Source organism: Mandrillus leucophaeus, unplaced genomic scaffold (assembly GCF_000951045.1).
Source record: "Mandrillus leucophaeus isolate KB7577 unplaced genomic scaffold, Mleu.le_1.0 Scaffold243, whole genome shotgun sequence".
In the NCBI taxonomy this organism is placed as follows: domain Eukaryota; kingdom Metazoa; phylum Chordata; class Mammalia; order Primates; family Cercopithecidae; genus Mandrillus; species Mandrillus leucophaeus.
Window position 1 is genome coordinate 1,675,544 of NW_012102510.1, and position 19,580 is coordinate 1,695,123.

Consider the following 19,580-nt stretch of genomic DNA (forward strand, 5'->3'; position numbering starts at 1 on the left):
GGGGGGGAGCAATAAACAGTTTGCCTCCATTTGCAATTCATCTCTAAATTCCTTTACTCCGTATAAATTGGGGCTGTTTCTTTTTTAAACCAGTTATAACATCTGCCTGGTTCCCTCAGTTATGTAAGTAAAAGTCTTTAACACATGTTCATTTTTATATCTGTATAACGGTCACGATTTTACCTCTTTCTGGAAATTACCTTTTAACACCCTTGTGAGATTTGTTTCTTAGGTAGCAGCAGCAGGAGACCTGCTGGAGGACCTTCAGTCTAGAGAAGACCAGTACCAGGCCATCCGGTCTATGGGTAAAGAGCAGATGCCTCCCACAGAGCTGTGCTCCACAGAGGAAACAAAGGGACTCTTTCGAAAGGGACACGTCCCTTCTCCCACCTGCCTCCCTTCCGACCTCCCAAGTTAACACCACCATCTAAAACAAGAATTTGGTCACCTTTCGGAAGGCATCTTTCCCATTTTAGAAGGGGTTACTTCTGGATCCTCTCTCAACTTGCTGGTTTCCCACGCTCTCGACTTGCAGTTTCACCCAGTGGGCAGGGCTGGGTTTCTGTTAGCCTGGCTGCAACCTCCTGCGCCCTGCCAACACACAATAATCAGTGGCATTCCTGGAATTCCTGACATAGCAGAGAAGCCAGGCTTGGCCCTGCAAATGCCCTTGAACTGCAGTTCTGACCCCAGTGGGGCATTTTATCTTTTATTCACAGCCAGAGGTTAGGACCTATTTATGTAAATCCTCTGCCAAGGGTCGATTCATCTTGACCCCCTGGTTTTCATTTCTCTAATTGTCCCAGGTATTTTGTAGACCCCTTGGAAACTCTTCATTCAGTGAAAAACTGTGGGGTCAGTAAGAATTCAGTAACAAAGGAAAGGGGTTGGGGGCCTGGAAGAGTTGAGGAGCTTTCCTTTGAAGTGTTCTAAAGAAGCTTTCAGAGGCCACCCAGTTTACAAAGTAAAAACAGCAATGACCTCATGCACCCCGTTTTATTCACGGAAAATAAGCTTTCTTGAAATGGTATCTTCACCTAAGAAGTTTCTTAGAGCATGCATTGTTCAATTTTGTTTCCTAAAGCACACATTGTCCGATCTCAGTGGTGGTAAGGGGTTGGGGAAGGAGCTGTCAGAATTGCGGGCCTTTGGGCAGGTGGTGGCTCCTCACACAATTGTTCCCACTTAATGGGTCCAGGATCCCTCCCAAATTTGCATTTTAAAAGGGGGCACTGCCTCCCCAGTAGTGAGAAAATACTCGATCCCTAAGAATTGACCCAGGTGACAGAAATTTCAGGCCACATGGAAAGTCAGCAGGGGAGATACTTGGAGGTCGGCAGGGCTTTTGGAGGCCTTCAAATAATTCTTGATTGAGGGCCTTGTGCTCTAACCTCCAACTCACAGTAATAAAGGGAAGGAATTGCTTGGAAAGCAGCCCAACTGTTTTACAACCCTAACAGCAAATTTTTCTTTTTCACTAACTGAATTTTCATGTACGTTTTAAGCGAGTTGGATTTTTTTAATGCTCTATTTTCAATAGAAAGATGGGGGGAAACCTTCTCTTAAAAAACTATTTTTCTTCATTTTCTGTCAACTTTTTATTATGTAAAACTTCAAACATACAGAAAAGTTGAAAGAACAGCACAATGAAAACCCATATATCCACCACTGAAATTCGACAAATGTTAACCTTCTGGTATATTTGTTTTATCTATATACACAGTTATATATACAGATTTGCTTCATGAATATATACTTTTTTTTGCTGATCTATTTAAAAGTAAATTAAATTAAAAGTGACATCATGACACGTAATCCCAAATACTTCAGCTTGCATCATTCTAATATAAGTTAATTCTCTTCTATAACTATCGCACAATGATTACCTCTAAGAAAATCAACAGTAATTGCCTAATACCACCTAACTCTCAGAATACCCAGGCCACATTCAAATCTCCTCAACTTGTACTATATCTTAGAGCAGTTTCTGAATTAAACCAAAATCCAATCACAATTCATACATTTGATTTTTTTGGTCTTTTTGGAATAGTCCCTCTACTTTTTAAAAATGACATTGTGTTTTTGAAGAGACTTTGTAGAAAGCCCCACATTCTAGATTGGTCTGATCAATTGTGTGTGGTGGTGTTCTTGTTCTGCCCCGCCAGATTTCCTGTGATGAGCTGAATTGTGTTTATCCCCCAAAATTCAGACATTGAAGCCCTAACCCTCAGTACCTCAGAATGTGAGCTTATTTGGAAATAGTCACTGTAGACATAATTAGTTAAGATGAGGTCATACCGGAGTAGGGTAATAGGGCGGGTCCCTAATCCGATATGACTGGTGTCCTTATAAAAAGGGGAAATTTGGAGATAGACATGCACACATGGGGGCAATGTCCTGTGAACATGAAGGCAAGGATCAGAGTGACACTTCTACGTGTCAAGGAATGTGAAAGATTGCTAGCAAACCACCAGAAGCTAGAAGCAAGTGAAGGGGGCCAGAATATGCCACCCCCAAACATGTCACTCAAAAAGGATGGCTTTGAGCTAAAGGCCATTAGCTCTCTGCCCTTCCTGCTTCTGACTAAAAGCAGGACATACATTTCCAGTTGTAAGGTGTCTCCCTCTCCTGTACTAGGAAAACTCTTAGCACCTGAGATGTCTCCTATCTAAATAGCAAGACAACCCTTATTCACCATACATTTCCCATAACTTACCACTCCCCAAGAAGCCCAAAACCCCCTTTGCTTTTGTCTAGTTTAGGATGACATGTAAGCCCCAAATTCTAACTGCCTCCTTGAGTCACCCGCATTTGTTAACTTTTGTGTGTATGTATATAATCAAATCTATCTTTTTCTCATGGTAATCTGTCCTCCTTTTTTTTATTAAAAAAAAATTTTATATAGATGGGATCTTGCTATTTTGCCTAGACTGAGTAACCACCCAACTGGTTCGTCTTGTCTGCTGCCCAGATGCAGTCGATTTATCAAGACAAGGGAATTGCAATAGAGAAAGAGTTTAATACACAGAGAGCTGGCTAAACACGAGACTGGAGTTTTATTATTGCTCAGGTCAGCCTCCCTGAAAACTCAGAGGCTAGGCTTTTTTAAAGACAGTTTGGCGGGCAAAGGGCTTGGAAATGGAGAATGCTGATTGGTCGGCTCATGGATGAAATCACAGGGAGTTGGAGCTTGTATTCTTGCACTGAGTCAGTGCGTGGGTGTGAGCCACATGAGCAGAGGACCCAGTTTACCAGTCTGGGTGGCACCAGCTGATCCTTCAGAATGCAGGGTCTGAAAAATACCTCAAACGCCAGTCTTTGGTTTTACAACAGTGATGTTATCCATAGGAGCAACTGGGAAAGTTAGGAATCTGTGGTCTCTGGCTACATGACTCTTGGGCCACAATTCCTAATCTTGTGGCTAAGTTGTTAGTTTTATAAACATGATCTGGTCCCCAAGCAAGGAGGGAGTTTGTTTCAGGGAGTTACTGTTATCATCTTTGTTTCAAAGTTAAACTATAAAAATTCCTCCCAAAGTTAGTTTGACTTATGCCCGGGAAAGAACAAGGGCAGCCTGGAGGTTAAAGGGAAAATGGAGTCAGTTAGGTCAGATCTCTTTTACTGTCTCACTGTTAAAATCTTTGCAAAGGCAGTTTCAGCTGGTCTTGAACTGCTGAACTCCCACCCCAGCCTCCCAAGTAGCTGGGATTACAGGTGCACACCACTCCACATACCCAGCTCAGTAATCTGTTTTTTGTCACTTTAATTCACAGGGCTATGAGCCACTGAACCATTCCCCAAGAAGAGATCTACAAGAGTTCATTCTCTCACAGGCTTCAAAAGGAACCAACCCCACCCGCACCTTAATCTCAAACTTCCAGCCTCTAGAACTGGGAGACAATAAATTTCTCCTGTTTATTCCACACAGTTTGTGGTACTTTGTTTCAGCGGTCCTGGCAAGCTAAGACACCTGTAAACTGGAGGTTAGGTCTAGAGGCATAATTAGATTCAGGTTAAACATTTTTGGCAAGAATACTACGTAGGTTATGTTGTGTAGTTCATATTGCACCACCTCAGGAGGCACATAACACCAGGTTGTCTCACTATAAGTGACGTTAAGTATAATCACTGGGTTAAGGTAATGAGAACCAAGCAAAATTCTTCCCTTTGCAATTAAAAAGTAACATGAGGCCACGTGTGGTGGCTCATGCCTGTAATCGCAGCACTTTGGGGGATGGAGGCAGGAGGATCTCTTGAGGCCATGAGTTCAAGACCAACCTGGGTATCATGTGAGACCCTGTCTCTACAAAAATTTTAAAAATTAGAAAAAGAGTAACTTCAGGGGTAGTACATTGGTACTACATAAGTATGCTGCCTCCACCAATCTGTCAACCAATTATGTTAGCAGTCATTGATGATACTTGCCTGAATTGATTCTTTTATTGGAAAATGTTGATATTGTATAAATTCATTTGTAATTGTTACCTGACATTCCTCTATAAAGAAGAATCAAATCGGGATTAACTAAAAAGGGTAAATGCCTAAATCTTTCCCTTAGTTACAAAATTTCAGGAAAAAAAAGTTGATATAATTGTCATCATTGATCACTAGTGAGTTTTCACTTATTTGAGTATCATAATACACTCATGGTTTTAATTTGCTCAGTGATTATAAGCAATTATGATCATTATTCTTCTTGATGCTCAATTGTCCAAAATTTGGCCAAGGAGAGAGCCCCTTTAACCTGGCTCCTGAGTCCTTTTGACACAATCCCATTGGTCTTTTGGCGCTTTCCTATATCCTGGCATAAGAAGTCCCAGCCTCACCTTGTACTTTGCCTGTGCCAAGCCAGGAATCCACCATTTCTCCAAGAAGCACGGCTTTTTTTTTTTTTTTTTTTTTTTTTTTTTAAATTAGGAAATGGTATTTAGAAACCAAGATCTAGTTTCAAGGTATGCTTATTGCTGCTGGGATATCATTGCTTCTAGGCCACAGCAGTGCACAGCACTAGGAAATATGAAGGACTAGCTTTATTGGTGTACTTGTATACTCCTCAGAAGGGCCTGGTACTTGGGGTTTAATGCTCTGTAATCACTGTCTTGAAATTCTATACAATTTTATTTTTATATTTGTGCTTTGTAAGTACAGTCCAATAGATAAGGAAGCACACACCAGAGGCTTGGAACCTTGACTCATATATGGCTCCCTGACCTCCCCAGGATGAGTTCTCAGGGGCTGCTCCCCAACTCCCTGGCACCCCGGGTACTGCCTGGCCTCTCCATTTCCTCCATCTCCAACCCTTCCCAGCAACCACTGTTGCCCTCTGTCTCCAACTGGTGTGAGTGCAGGGAAGGTCAGGTTAAGTATGTTTGCCCTGCAGTATCTTGGAACAAGGAATGGTGGTAGCATTTCCAATCTGGGTTGGCAGTGCCACATCGCATTAATTAGGTGACTCGGCAAGGGTAACCTATCACCCACCACCATCCAGTTACCTAGTGCATCCTAGCATTGAGGCTGCAATATGTTTGGAAGTCTCCCATTTGCAATAGGTTGGGGCAGCAGGACCATGGGAGGGAAAAATCCCTGGCCTGACCTCCCTGCCTTCAGCTGGGGCACATTATATCAGCCTAGACACCAGAAGGAGAGGGAATCTGGCAACTATCAGGCTCAACGGATCACACATGCCCCATGACATAGGGCAGGCCCCCTGAGTGCCTGTGAGCATCTGCACTTCCCCCTCAAGTATCCCATGCAAGGGACATAGAGTAAGTCTTCACTTAACGTCATCGATGGGTTCTTGGAAACTGCAAATTTAACTGAAATGACATATAACAAAACTAATTTTACCATAGGCTAACTGATATAACAAGAGTTAAGTTCCTAGGGCACATTTGTGATCAGAAAAAACATCACCAAACTTCTAAAATAAAGACCCAAACATTTCTAATATTAAATATTGAAATAAATGTGAGCTATGATCATCATGGCAGATGGGAGGCAGGACTAGACACAGCTCCAGACAGAGCAGCATGTGGAGGCTTGCATTGTGAATTTAAGCTCCAGATCAACTGCAAGAACAAACCAGCAATCCCAAGAGGACTCACAGACCCTCTAAAGGAAGCAGACTGCTTTTGCAGGACCTGAGAGACACCCCAAATACTGTGAGTGCCCCAACTGCAGAAGTGGGAAAGGGAGACCCTCCTCTCCTGAATACACACCCCACTGGAGAAACTGAAGGTCTGTTTGTGAGAGAAGTTTCCGACCTTACTTGGAACCTTACTTGAGTCAATTTAGAGAGCCAGGTGAAATACGGGGTAGAGGATACAGTAGAAAGATCTGGGAGCTCACTGGGTCCCCAGGCAGCCATTCTTGCCTGGCACCACAAGGATCCATCGGGAGGGTGGCCAGAGGAGCAAGAGGTAAAACTCCACAGGGAGAAGGAAATCTCTAGCTGAACTTTGTAACAATTTGAACAGGGTGAGAAGCCTCCTGGCCAGAACTTGGGGGAGGGCACAAATTTATGATGAAGACTCCACAGGCAGGGGAAGAACCAAGCCCTTTTCTTTTGCAGCTGGGAAGAGGGTAGCCTGGGTCAAGGTTTCAAGTCCATCTCACCCACCACCTGGAAACAGACTGGGAGCTGTTGGTGGGGGCACGGTGGGAGTGAGACCAGCCCTTCGGTTTGTGTGGGAGCTGGGTGGGTCTTGTGACTGCCGGATTTCCCCCACTTCCCTGAAAACCTTCATGACTCAGCAGAGACAGCATTATCCTCCTAGGTACACAACTCCAGTGACCTGGGAATCTGACTCCCATCCCCAACAGCAGCAGCAGCAAGACCCACCCAAAGAGTCTGAGCTCAGACATGCCTAGCCTGGTGTTTCTGAGGAAGAAGAGAACTCTAAACGCTTGGAAAACATTTGGGGGAATAATTGAGGAAAACTTCCCCAGCCTTGCTAGAGACCTAGACATCCAAATACAAGAAGCACAAAGAATGCCTGGGAAATTCATCACAAAAAGATCATTGCCTAGACACATTGTCATCAGGTTATCCAAAGCTAAAACGAAGTAAAGAATCTTAAAAACTGTGAGACAGAAGCACCAGGTAACCTATAAAGGAAAACCTATCAGATTAACAGCAGATTTCTCAGCAGAAACCCTACAAGCTAGAAGGGATAGGGTCCCTATCTTCAGCCTCCTCAAGCAAAACAATTATCAGCCAAGAATTTTGTATCCAGCAAAACTAAGCATCATATATGAAGGAAAGATACAGTCTTTTTCAAACAAACAAATTCTGAGAGAATTTACCATTACCAAGCCACCACTACAGGAACTGCTAAAAGGAGTTCTAAATCTTGAAACAAATCCTGGAAACACATCAAAACAGAGCCTCTTTAAAGCATAAATCACACAGGACCTGTAAAACAAAATTACAAGTGAAAAAGCAAAAACAAAAAAACCAAAGCATGCAGGCAACAAAGAGCACAGTGAATGCAATGATACCTCACATTTCAATACTAACATTGAATGTAAATGGCCTAAATGCTCCACTTAAAAGATACAGAACCACAGAATGGATAAGAACTCACCAACCATCTGCTGACTTCAGGAGACTCACCTAACACATAAGGGGACTCACATAAACTTAAAGGAAAGGGGTAGAAAAAGGCATTTCATGCAAATGGACACCAAAAGCAAACAGGGGTAGCTATTCTTATATCAGACAAAACAAACTTTAAAGCAACAGCAGTTAAAAGAGACAAAGAGGGACATTGTATAATGGTAAAAGGCTTTGTCCAACAGGAAAACATCACAATCATAAACATATATGCACCTAACACTGGAGCTCCCAAATTTATAAAACAATTACTAATAGACCTAAGAAATGAGATAGACATCAACACAACAATAGTAGGGGACTTCAATACTCCACTGACGGCACTAGACAGGTCATCAAGACAGAAAGTAAACAAAGAAACAATGGATTTACACTATATGCTGGAACAAATGGAATTAACAGATATATACAGAATACAGAACATTGTATCCAACAACTGCAGAATACACATTCTATTTAACAGTGCATGGAACTTTCTCCAAGATAGACCATGTGATAGGCCATAAAATTAGCCTCAAAAAATTTAAGAAAATTGAAATTATATAAAGCACTCTCTCAGACCACAGTGGAATAGAACTGGAAATCAACTCCAAAAGGAACCTTCAAAACCATGCAAATACATGGAAATTAAATAAATTGCTCCTGAATAAGCATTGAATCAAAAACAAAATCAAGATGGAAATTAAAAAATTCTTCAAAATGAATGACAATAATGACACAACCTACCAAAACCTCTGGGATACAGCAAAGGCGATGCTAAGAGGAAAGTTCATAGCCCTAAAGGCCTACATCAAAAAGACTGAAAGAGCACAAACTGACATTCTAAGGTCACACCTCAAGGAACTAGAGAAACAAGAACAAAACAAACCCAAACCCAGCAGAAGAAAGGAAATAACCAAGAGTAGAGCAGAAGTAAAGGAAATTGTTTGTTTGTTTGATTTTTTAAGAGGGAGTCTCGCTCTATTGCCCAGGCTGGAGTGCAGTGGCATGACCTCAGCTCACTGCAACCTGCACCTCCTGGATTCAAGTGAATCTCCTGCCTCAGCCTCCCGAGTAGCTGGGACTACAGGCATGCACCATCACACCCAGCTAATTTTTTTGTATTTTCAGTAGAGATGGGGTTTCACCATGTTGGTCAGGCTGGTCTCAAACTCCTGACTTCAAATGATCTGCCCACCTCAGCCTCCCAAAGTGCTGGGATTACAGGAGTAAGCCACCACACCCAGCAGGACATTGAAACAAAAACACAGACACACACACACAAAAGATAAATGAAACAAAAAGCTGTTCATTGAAAAGATAAATAAAATTGATAGATCATTAGCAAGATTGACCAAGAAAACAAGACAGAAAATCCAAATAACCTCACTAAGAAATGAAACAGAAGATATTACAACTGACACCACTGAAATACAAAAGATCGTTCAAGGCTACTGTAAACACCTTTAGGCACATAAACTAGAAAACCAAGAAGAGATGGATAAACTCCTGGAAAAATACAACCCTCCTAGCTTAACTCAGGAAGAATTAGATACTCTGAACAGAAGTAGCAAGCAGTGAGATTGAAATGGTAATTTAAAAATTACCAACCAAAAAAATCCAGGACCAGACAGATTCACAGCAGAATTCTACCAGACATTCAAAGAAGAATGGGTACCAATCCTTTTGACACTATTCCACAAGATAGAGAAAGAATGAACCCCCCTTAATTCATTCTGTGAAGCCAGCATCACCCTAATACCAAAACCAGGGAAGGACATAACCAAAAAAGAAAACTACAGACCGATATCCTTGATGACCATAGATGCTAAAATCCTTAAGAAAATACTAGCTAACTGAATCTAACAGCATATCAAAAAGATAATCCACCATGATCAAGTGGGTTTCATACCAGGGATGCAGGGATGGTTTACCATATGCATGTCAATATTTGTGATACACCATATAAACAGAATTAAAAACAAAAATCACATGATCATCTCAATAGATGCAGAAAAAAATATTCAACAAAATCCAGCATCCCTTTATGATTAAAACTTCAGCAAAATCAGCATACAAGGGACATACCTTAATGTAATAAAAGCCACCTATGACAAACCCACAGCCAACATAATACTGAATGGAGAAAAGTTGAAAGCATTCCCTCTGGGAACTGGAACAAGACAAGGATGCCCACTCTCACCACTTTTCTTCAACATAGTACTGGAAATCCTAGCCAGAGCAATCAGACAAGAGAAAGAAATAAAGGGAATCCAAATAGGTAAAGAGGAAGTCAAACTGTCACTGTTTGCTGATGATGTGATCATTTACCTTGAAAACCCTAAAGACTCCTCCAGAAAGCTCCTAGAACTGATAAAACATTCAGCAAAGTTTTCAGATACAAAATTAATGTGCACAAATATGTAGCTCTTCTATACACCGACAGTGACCAAGCAGAGAGTCAAATCAAGAATTCAACCCCTTTTACAATAGCTGGAAAAAAAAATAGGAATATACCTAACCAAGGAGTCAAAAGACCTCTACAAGGAAAACTACAAAACACTGCCAAAAGAAATCGTAGACAACACTAACAAATGGAAACACATCCCATGCTCATGGATGGGTAGAATCAATATTGTGAAAATGACTATACTGCCAAGGGCAATCTACAAATTCAATGCAATCTCCATCAAAATACCACCATTATTCTTCACAGAATTAGAAAAAACAATTCTAAAATTCATATGGAACCAAAAAAGAGCCTACATAGCCAAAGCAATACTAAGCAAAAACAAAAACAAAAACAAAAAAACAAATCTGGAGGCATCACATTACCTGATTTCAAACTATACTGTAAGGCCATAGTGACTAAAACAGCATGGTACTGGTATAAAAATAGGCACATAGACCAATGGAACAGAATAGAGAACCCAGAAATAAACTCAAATGCTTATAGCCAACTGATCTTCCACAAAGCAAACAAAAACATAAAGTGGGGAAAGGACTACCTTTTCAAAAAATGGTGCTGGGATAACTGGCTGGCCACATGTAGGAGAATGAAACTGGATCCTCATCTCTCACCTTATGCAAAAATCAACTCAAGATGGATTAAGGACTTAAACCTAAGACCTGAAACTAAAAAAATCTAGAAAGTAACATTGGAAAAACCCTTCTAGACATTGACTTAGGCAAGGATTTCATGACCAAGAACCCAAAAGCAAATGCAATAAAAACAAAGATAAATAGCTGAGACCTAATTCAACTAAAGAGCTTTTGCATGGCAAAATGAACAGTCAGCAGAGTAAACAGACAACCCACAGAGTGGGAGAAAATCTTCACAATCTATACATCTGGCAAAGAACTAATATCCAGAATCTACAATGAACTCAAACAAATTAGTAAGAAAAAAACAAACATGGCTGGGTGTGGTGGCTCACACCTGTAATCCCAGCACTTTGGGAGGCAGAGGCAGGCAGATCAGGGGGTCAAGAGATCGAGACCATCCTGGCCAACATGGTGAAACCCCATCTCTACTAAAAATACAAAAACTAGCTGGGAGTGGTGGCATGCTCCTGTAGTCCCAGCTACTTGGGAGGCTGAGGCAGGAGAATCGCTTAAACCCAGGAGGCAGAAGGTTGCAGTGAGCTGAGATCACACCACTGCACTCCAAACTGGTGACAGAGCAAGACTCCGTCTAAAAAAAAAGGAGAAAGAAAAAAACAAACAATCTATCAAAAAGTGGGCTAAGGACATGAATAGACAATTCTCAAAAGAAGATATACAAATGGCCAACAAACATGAAAAAATGCTCAGCATCACTAATGATCAGGGAAGTGCAAATCAAAACCACAGTGCAATACCACCTTACTCCTGCAAGAATGGCCATAATAAAAAAAATCAAAAAACAGTAGATGTTGGTGTGGATGTGGTGATCAGAGAACACTTCTACACTGCTGATAGGAGTGTTAACTAGTACAGCCACTATGGAAAACAATGTGGAGATTCCTTAAAGAACTAAAAGAACTACCATTTGATCCAGCAATCTCACTACTGGATATCTACTCAGAGAAAAAGAAGTCATTATTCAAAAAAGATACTTGTGCACGCATGTTTATAGCAGCACAATTCACAATTGCAAAATCATGGAACCAACCCAAATGCCCATCAATCAATGAGTGGATAAAGAAACTGTGGTGTGTATATATATATACACACACACACACACACACACACATATATATATATATATGATGGAATACTACTCAACTATATAAAGGAACAAATTAACAGCATTTGCAGTGACCTGGATGAGATTGGAGACTAATATTCTAAGTGAAGTAACTCAGGAATGATTAAACCAAACATCGTATGTTCTCACTGATACATGGGAGCTAAGCTATGAGGACACAAAGGCATAAGAACAATACAATGGACTTTGGAAACTTGGGGGGAAGAGTGAGATGGGGGGAAGAGTGAGATGGGGACAAGGGATAAAAGGCTACAAATATGTTGCAGTATATACTGCTCAGGTGATAGACGCACCAAAATGTCACAAATCACCACTAAAGAACTTACTCATGTAACCAAATATCAGCTGTACCCCAATAACTTAAGGAAAAAAATAATTAAAAAAAGAAAGAAATGTGAGCCGTGCATACATTTAAGAAAGATGGAAAAAAATAAATAAGATAATTATTTCCTCAATTTTTGGTGAATCACTGAGTGACAGCTTTGGTTGTGGTGGTGGTGGGTTAAATCAGAGAATAAATGTTCGCACAATGAACATTGCAAGGATTATAATCACCTGGCAGTTTCTTTATGTCTGCTGCACAGACGAAACTAATTCAGTGAGACCACGGTATTGCAGTAAAGAAAGAGTTTAATTAACACAAGGCTTCTGAGTGAAGTGACTGGAGTTATCATTCAAATCTATCTTTCCAAAAGCTCGGAGGTTAGGGTTTTTCGAGGACAGTTTAATGGACAGGGGACTAGAGATTAGGTGCTGATGATTTGTTGGGGGTGCAATCACAAGGGTGTGGAAAACAGCCCTTATGCACTGAGTCCACCTTTGGTTGGGGGGCCACCGGGTCAGTTGGATCATGAGTCACAAATCCCAACGGGGTCAGCCATTTGCTGTTATTCAAAAATCTGAAAAACATCTCAACAGACAAATCTTAGGTTCTACAATAGTGATGTTATCTACAGGAGCAATTGGAGAAGTCACAAATCTTGTGACCTTGGGCCACGTAACTCCTGAGCAGTAAGGAATTATAGAAATTATGCCTACATTTTAGCAGAATTCAGGCCCTTTCCAGAGTCCTAATCTTGAGGTCTTTTATTAGTCTTACAAAGGCAGTTTCAGCCCTTGAACAAGGAGGTGATCAGTTTTAGGGAGAGACTATTATCATCCTTTCTTCAAAGTTAAACTATAAATGAAGTCCTCCCATGGTTAGCTTGGCCTACATCCAGGAATGAGTAAAGACAGCCAGTTTGTGAGGCTAGAAGCAAGATGGACTCAGCCATGTTAAACTTCTCTTGCAGTCATAATCTTTGCAAAGGCAGTTTCAGGAGCATCTCCTCCCACCACCACACAGTTCAAAACCTGTCACAAATAGGGTGGGCTCACTGAGTGCTTTTGTGCTTTGTCATGTATTGTCATGCATTTGTATGATTATCGTAGACTTTTTGAATTTTTATTTGACAATCATTTGTATTTATTCTTTCATTCATTTTTCAACTTGTTTATTCCAATGCAAGGTCATAGGTGGCTGGAGCCCATCCCAGCAGTTTGAGGTATCAGGTGGGAATGTGCCCTGGACAGGAAGTCATCCCAGGGCAGGGCCCACCCACACATATACCCACACTCACTCACACTGGGACCATGTAGACACGCCAGTTAACTAAATGTGTACAGTTTTGGAATGTGGGAGAAAACCAGAGTCCCTGGAGAAAACCCACACACGTGGGGAGAATGTGCAAATTCCACAGAGACAGTAGTCCCTGCCCAGTATCTATTCCTTTTCTCATTGACGTGTATCTGTAGTAGGTTCATTGCCTCATGCACACAGCAAATCAATATGCTGAGACACCAGTTTGCAGTAGAGAAAGAGGTTTAATTGTAGGGTCAATGAACAAGGAGATGAGAGAAAAATCTCAAATCCATCTCCCTAAGGAATTTGGGTTTAGTGTTTTTAAGGGTTTTGGAGTGGGCTGAAGTGTGGAGATCCTTGATTTGTGAAGCGGGGTGAAGTGATGAGGCAGGGAGATGTCGAAGCTGTATTCTCATGTTGATCCCCTTTCTCTGCGGGGGTCTTCAAACTGGCTGCTGGAATTTGGAGTCAGAAAAACATCTTAAGTGATCCTTAAACAAAAGTCTTATGATTCCAATGTCAGAGATCCTGTCTATGGGAACAATGGGGATACAAATCAATTCTTAAACAATCTTATGACCCCAATGTCAGAAAGCCAATGGAAATGGAAATGGTCACTATCTAGTGTTACCTGACTTTTAGGAACAAGGAAGAGAACCAAAGTGCAGTCTGATTAATGCTTAATTATAACTATATTTCTGTCCAGAACCTGCCATGCAATTCTTATCAACACTGTGGGGACAGTTTCAAACATTATAAGGAAACAACATTGAATGAAACAATGTTACCGCAGGACTTGCTGTATCCTGTGCCTAAGGAGATCCTTTCTTCCTCCTTCCAACCTTCCTGAATCTGGTTTGTGTTAGTCTCTTCTGACCAGCTCCAGGCAGTCTCTGGGACAAGTCATAAAATACAGATTGTGAAGTTTCAGTTATTCCACATAAGAGTTAAAGGTTCTTACATTTGCTTTAAAAACAAACATTGCACAATATAAAGATAAAAGGTAAAATTAATGCAAAAAAAAATTAAATTTGTAATATTCTTCAGAACAACACTAAATAGCAGTAAAAACACCATTACTAGTTGAGAGAGCAAGAGGCTATGGAAGGGAAAAACTTTATATTTTAATACCTTTAAGGGCATTATTATTTAGAGCATTTATTAATGCTTTTTGAATAAGTGACCACATATTTTTATTTTGTGCCAATTACCTTGTCAATCTTGGAAACGTGTGTGTGGATAGATAGATATAGGTAGACATAGATATTTTTCATTCAAATTCGCTTTATCTGTAATACATACATATACATATAAAGGTTTCAAAATTTTAATACCAGTGTTACTACTCACAATAAAACTACCAAGTGAGAGTCAAGATTTCTTTTGACTTCTTTTTGACTTTGGTACAGTCTGTGTACTGTATTCGTAAATTATTTGAAATAATTCTTGCCTCTGTATGATTCCATTATCTTTGATATACAGTTAGGTCCATTTGATCGTTTTTGGTTATAGACTTTGGTTTGTCTTCTTTTTTAATATTGTTTTTTGAATGTTAAACATTTGTATATTAAGTCAAAATTATATTAACAGGCATACTCAGAAATCTCTTTTCAATTCTTATCCGCTCCTCCTTTGCCCCCCTCCAAGCCCTCTGTAGGTAACCATTTCTATTAGTTTCTGGTTATTCTTCCAGTAATTTTGGGGAAAGAATTTTAGCAAATACAATACACATAATATTATTTTCTTCCTTTCACATAGAAAAGATAAAACACTATATACATGCTCTGCACCTTGTTTTTTAAAACATAACCTTCATATCAGAACATAGACACCTTGTCATTCTTGTTGTACACCTGTCTAGTACTTCATTATGAGATGATAACTTAGTTTATTCAATAAGTCCTCTGTTGATGGATATGTCAGATGCTTCTAGTCTTCACTATTAAAAATAATGTCAGAAAATAACCTTGTACATGTACTATTTCATATTTATGGAAGTATGCCTTCAGGGCAAATTTCTAGATGTGGGATTGCTAGGTCAAGGGGCAAATGTAATCTCATTACATACTGTCAAATTCCCCTCCTTGGGACTTGTGCCATGTTACACTTTCATCAGCAATCTGTAAAAGTGCTTATTTCTCCACAGGTCTATCAACAGTGTGTTTTGTAAAACTTTGGAGTTTTGGCCAGTCTGATTTGTGTGAAATGGTAACAATACAGTGTTTTTTTGTTTTGTTTTTTTGTTTTTGAGACGGAGTCCCTGTCACCCAGGCTGGAGTGCGGTGGCACATTCTCGGTTCACTGCAACCTCCACCTCCTGGGTTCAAGCGATTCTCCTGCCTCAGCCTCCCGAGTAGCTGAGACTACAGGCGTGTGCCACCACGCTCAGCTGATTTTTTTAGTAGAGATGGGATTTGGGTTTTCACCTTGTTAGTCAGGATGATCTCGATCTCCTGACCTCTTGATCCGCCCACCTCGGCCTCCCAAAGTACTGGGATTACAGGCGTGAGCCACTGCGCCCAACCAACAATACAGTTTTAATTGGCATTTCTATTGTTGTAAGAATGACCACCTTTTCAAATGTTCATTTGCATTTCTCTGTGAGCTCTCTGTGCATTTTGCCGTGTTTTTTCTATCAAGGTTTTAGTCTTTTTCTTCTTAATTATTAAGATCGCTTTATTTATTAGGGAGATTAATCTTTTGTCTGATATACATATAATAGTTCCTGTATGTTTACCATTTTATATTTTATTATGATTATATGTTTTTAATGTAGGTAAATTTATTAATCTTTTATTTATTGATTCTCAATTTTGAGACATAGTCTGAAAAGCTTTTCCTGCTCTCATGTTAAAAGGAAAAACAGGGAACTTCTGCATCTGATCAAGATGGAATGTCCCATTCCTCCCAGGGTCTTCTCTTAAGAAACCCTGTGCATAACACAGCAAACAAACATAGGAAGACTCTGAAAGGTTGAAAGGAGAAAGCAGAATTCTTAGGGACCTTAGTTAGACTGAGGTATAACACAAAAGTGAATTTCCTGGGTTTCCTTATCACCTCCCTTAACATCCCAGACAGGGCACTGCAGAAGCCTCCAGCTCTCCAACCCAGAACTGCCAAGTACAGATAAAAAACAAAAACAAACACAAAACAAAACAACAACAAAAAAAACTCCACGAAAAACCTGATAGCTCTAGCTGTCAGGCAGAACAACAGAAAACTTTTTTGGCAACACCTGTCCTACTCCAACCAAACACCAATAGAAAATCTGTACCCTTCCCTGCTGTGGGATCTTCCAATGCCCACCAGGCAAAAGCAGCTGGTGCTCTGATTCCCATGCAGAGGCACTGGTAAAGCTGAGCAGAAAGCTGAATTTCTACTCCCTGCCAAACAAAAGTAGGCAGTTTGCTGATTGCCTCAGTGTAGTGTCAGTGGGGTCCAACAGCAAACTGAGCCTCCATCCTCACCAGGTAGTAATGAGACTTAAAGAGGCAGGAAGATAGGTCTAGTTCATACCCTGATCACCCCCTATCCCAAGTGTTAGCAGGGCCCAGCCGCAGGGAGCTAAGTATCCAGCCCCACACCATGTGGTATAAATAGGACTGAACAAGGCAATGCCAGTCAGCTCTAATCAGCACTCCACTGTCCACTATCCCCCTGCCACTAGTGTCAGGAGGGCTCAGTAGGGAGCTGAGCCTCTGACTCTACCCAACATTAACAAGGCAAAATGAGGTGACATGGGGTGAGTTTAGTATAGTCTTTGCTTCCTCCCACCCCTAGTATTAGTGGGGCACAGTTGGGAGATGAACCTTTCCACACCAGGCATTGATGGGACATAAGGAGGTGGTGAGTGGTGGGGTTTGTTGGCATTCCACTTTTCCTTTTCACTCCCTTGGTGTCTGCAGGGCTCAGCACAAAGCTGAGCTACTGCCTCCACTGTAGCAAAAAAGCAGAGAGAGTCAACCCTTGGCTTCCCCGCACCCTCAGTAGTGTCAATGGGAACCAGAGGGAAGACAGGCTTACATTCCCATTAGGAGGCAGTGTGGTGGCAAACGTCAGCGCCCCAGTTTCACTGGGAAGGTGTTGATGGGGCCAATGTGTGAACTGAATTTCTACCCCACACATCTACAACAAGGCAATGGAAGTCAGTGCCTACTTTTGCCAGAGTAGTATCATTGGGAACCAGAGAGCAGCTGAACATACACACCCACTCAGCCTTCATTCTATACATCAACCAGTGGACAACCTGTTAAAAAAAGAAAAAGAAGAATTAGTAGAATCCATAGTCTAATAATATAATATCCAAATGTTCCGGATATAGTCAAAAGTCACTCATCATACCAAGAACCAGGAAAATCACAGGAACGAGAAAAGATAATCAACAGACACCAACAAGGAGATGTATCTGATGATGGAATTATCTGACAAAGATTTAAAATCAGCCATCATAAAATGCTTCAACGGGTAATTACAAATTCTCTTCAAACAAATGAAAAAATTATAGAAGATCTCAGCAAAGAAATAGAAGCTATTTAAAAAGAACCAAATGGAGATTATAGAACTGAAAAACACAATAACCAAAAGAGTGGATTTGACAGAAGATAGAGTCGTGAATTTAAGGACACATCAATAGAATTTTCCCAATCTGAGCAAGAGAAGAAATAGACTGAAAAAAAAAAGAACAATCTCAGGAACTGTTGAGATGATAAAATAGATAACATTTGTCTCATGGAATACTAGAAAGAAGAGACAGAGGGCTGAAAAAGTATTTGTAGGATTGAAAAAGTATCTGAAAAATAATGGCTGAACACTTCCCAAATTTGGTGACAGACAGAAGCCTAGAGATTGATTCAAGAAGTGGAGTGAATCCCAAACAGGATAAATCTAAAGAAATACATGCCAAGACACATAACTTCTGAATAGTTCTGAAAATGAAAGACACAAAACAGAAAGAAAAGAAAGCATGAAATCCAAAGAGAAATAATGCATTACTTGTGGTGGAACACCAATTTGAATCACAGGGTATTTCTCATGTGAAACCATGAAAGCCAGAAGGAAATAACACATTTTTCAAGTATTGGAAGAAAAGACCTGTCAATTGCAAATTCTATGTCAAGCAAAAATTTTGTTCAGTAATAAAGAAGAAGTAAAGATATTCTTGGAATAAGGAAAACTAAGAATTTATTGCAAGCAAATCTACCCTTAAGGAATTGCTAAAAGAGACTTTCTAAAAAAAAAGTGGAAATGATAACAGAAGAAGGTGTGGAACTTCAAAAAGGAAGGAAGAACGTCAGAATAAGTAAAAACAAGAAACTAGAAACAGAGAAGCAAAATAAACTAAAAAGAAGAGGAAGGGAAATAATAAAAAGCAGAAATCAGTGATATTAAAAACAGGAACACAATATAGAAAGTAAATGAAGCAAAACTAAATTGTTTTAAAAATCAATGAAATCAATAAACCTTTACCAAGACTAGCAAAGATAAAAAAGAGAGAAGACACAAATTACCAATCTCATAAATAAAGCATAGGCTACCACTACAGATCCTGCAGCCATTAAAGGAATATAAGGGAATACTATGAGCAACTGTGTGTTCACAAATTCAAAAACTTAGAAGTGGAACAATTCCTCAGAATCCACAAACTACCATACTCAATCACAATAAAACAGACAACCTGAATAGTCCTATAACCACTGGGTGAAAAATTAATTTTGTAATTAAAGGTCTCCTGAATGGTTTCACTGGAGAATTCTATCAAACATTTAAAAAAGAATTTACACCAATTTTACACAATACCTTCCAAAAAACAGCAGAGGTGGGAACACTTGCCAACTCATTTTATGAGACTAATATTATCCAGATACCAATAACTATACAAAGACAGTACCAAAGAAAAGAAAGAACAAAAAACTACAGAATATCTCTCATAAACAAACAAACAAAAAATCCTCAATAAAATATTGGCAAATCCAACAATATACCACAAAAAGAATTATACATCAAGACCAAATGGGATTTATTTTGGTATGCAAGGCCGGTTAAACATTTGAAAATAAATCATTGTAATAGACCCTATCAACAGGCTAAGGAAGGAAAATCATACAATCATATTAATT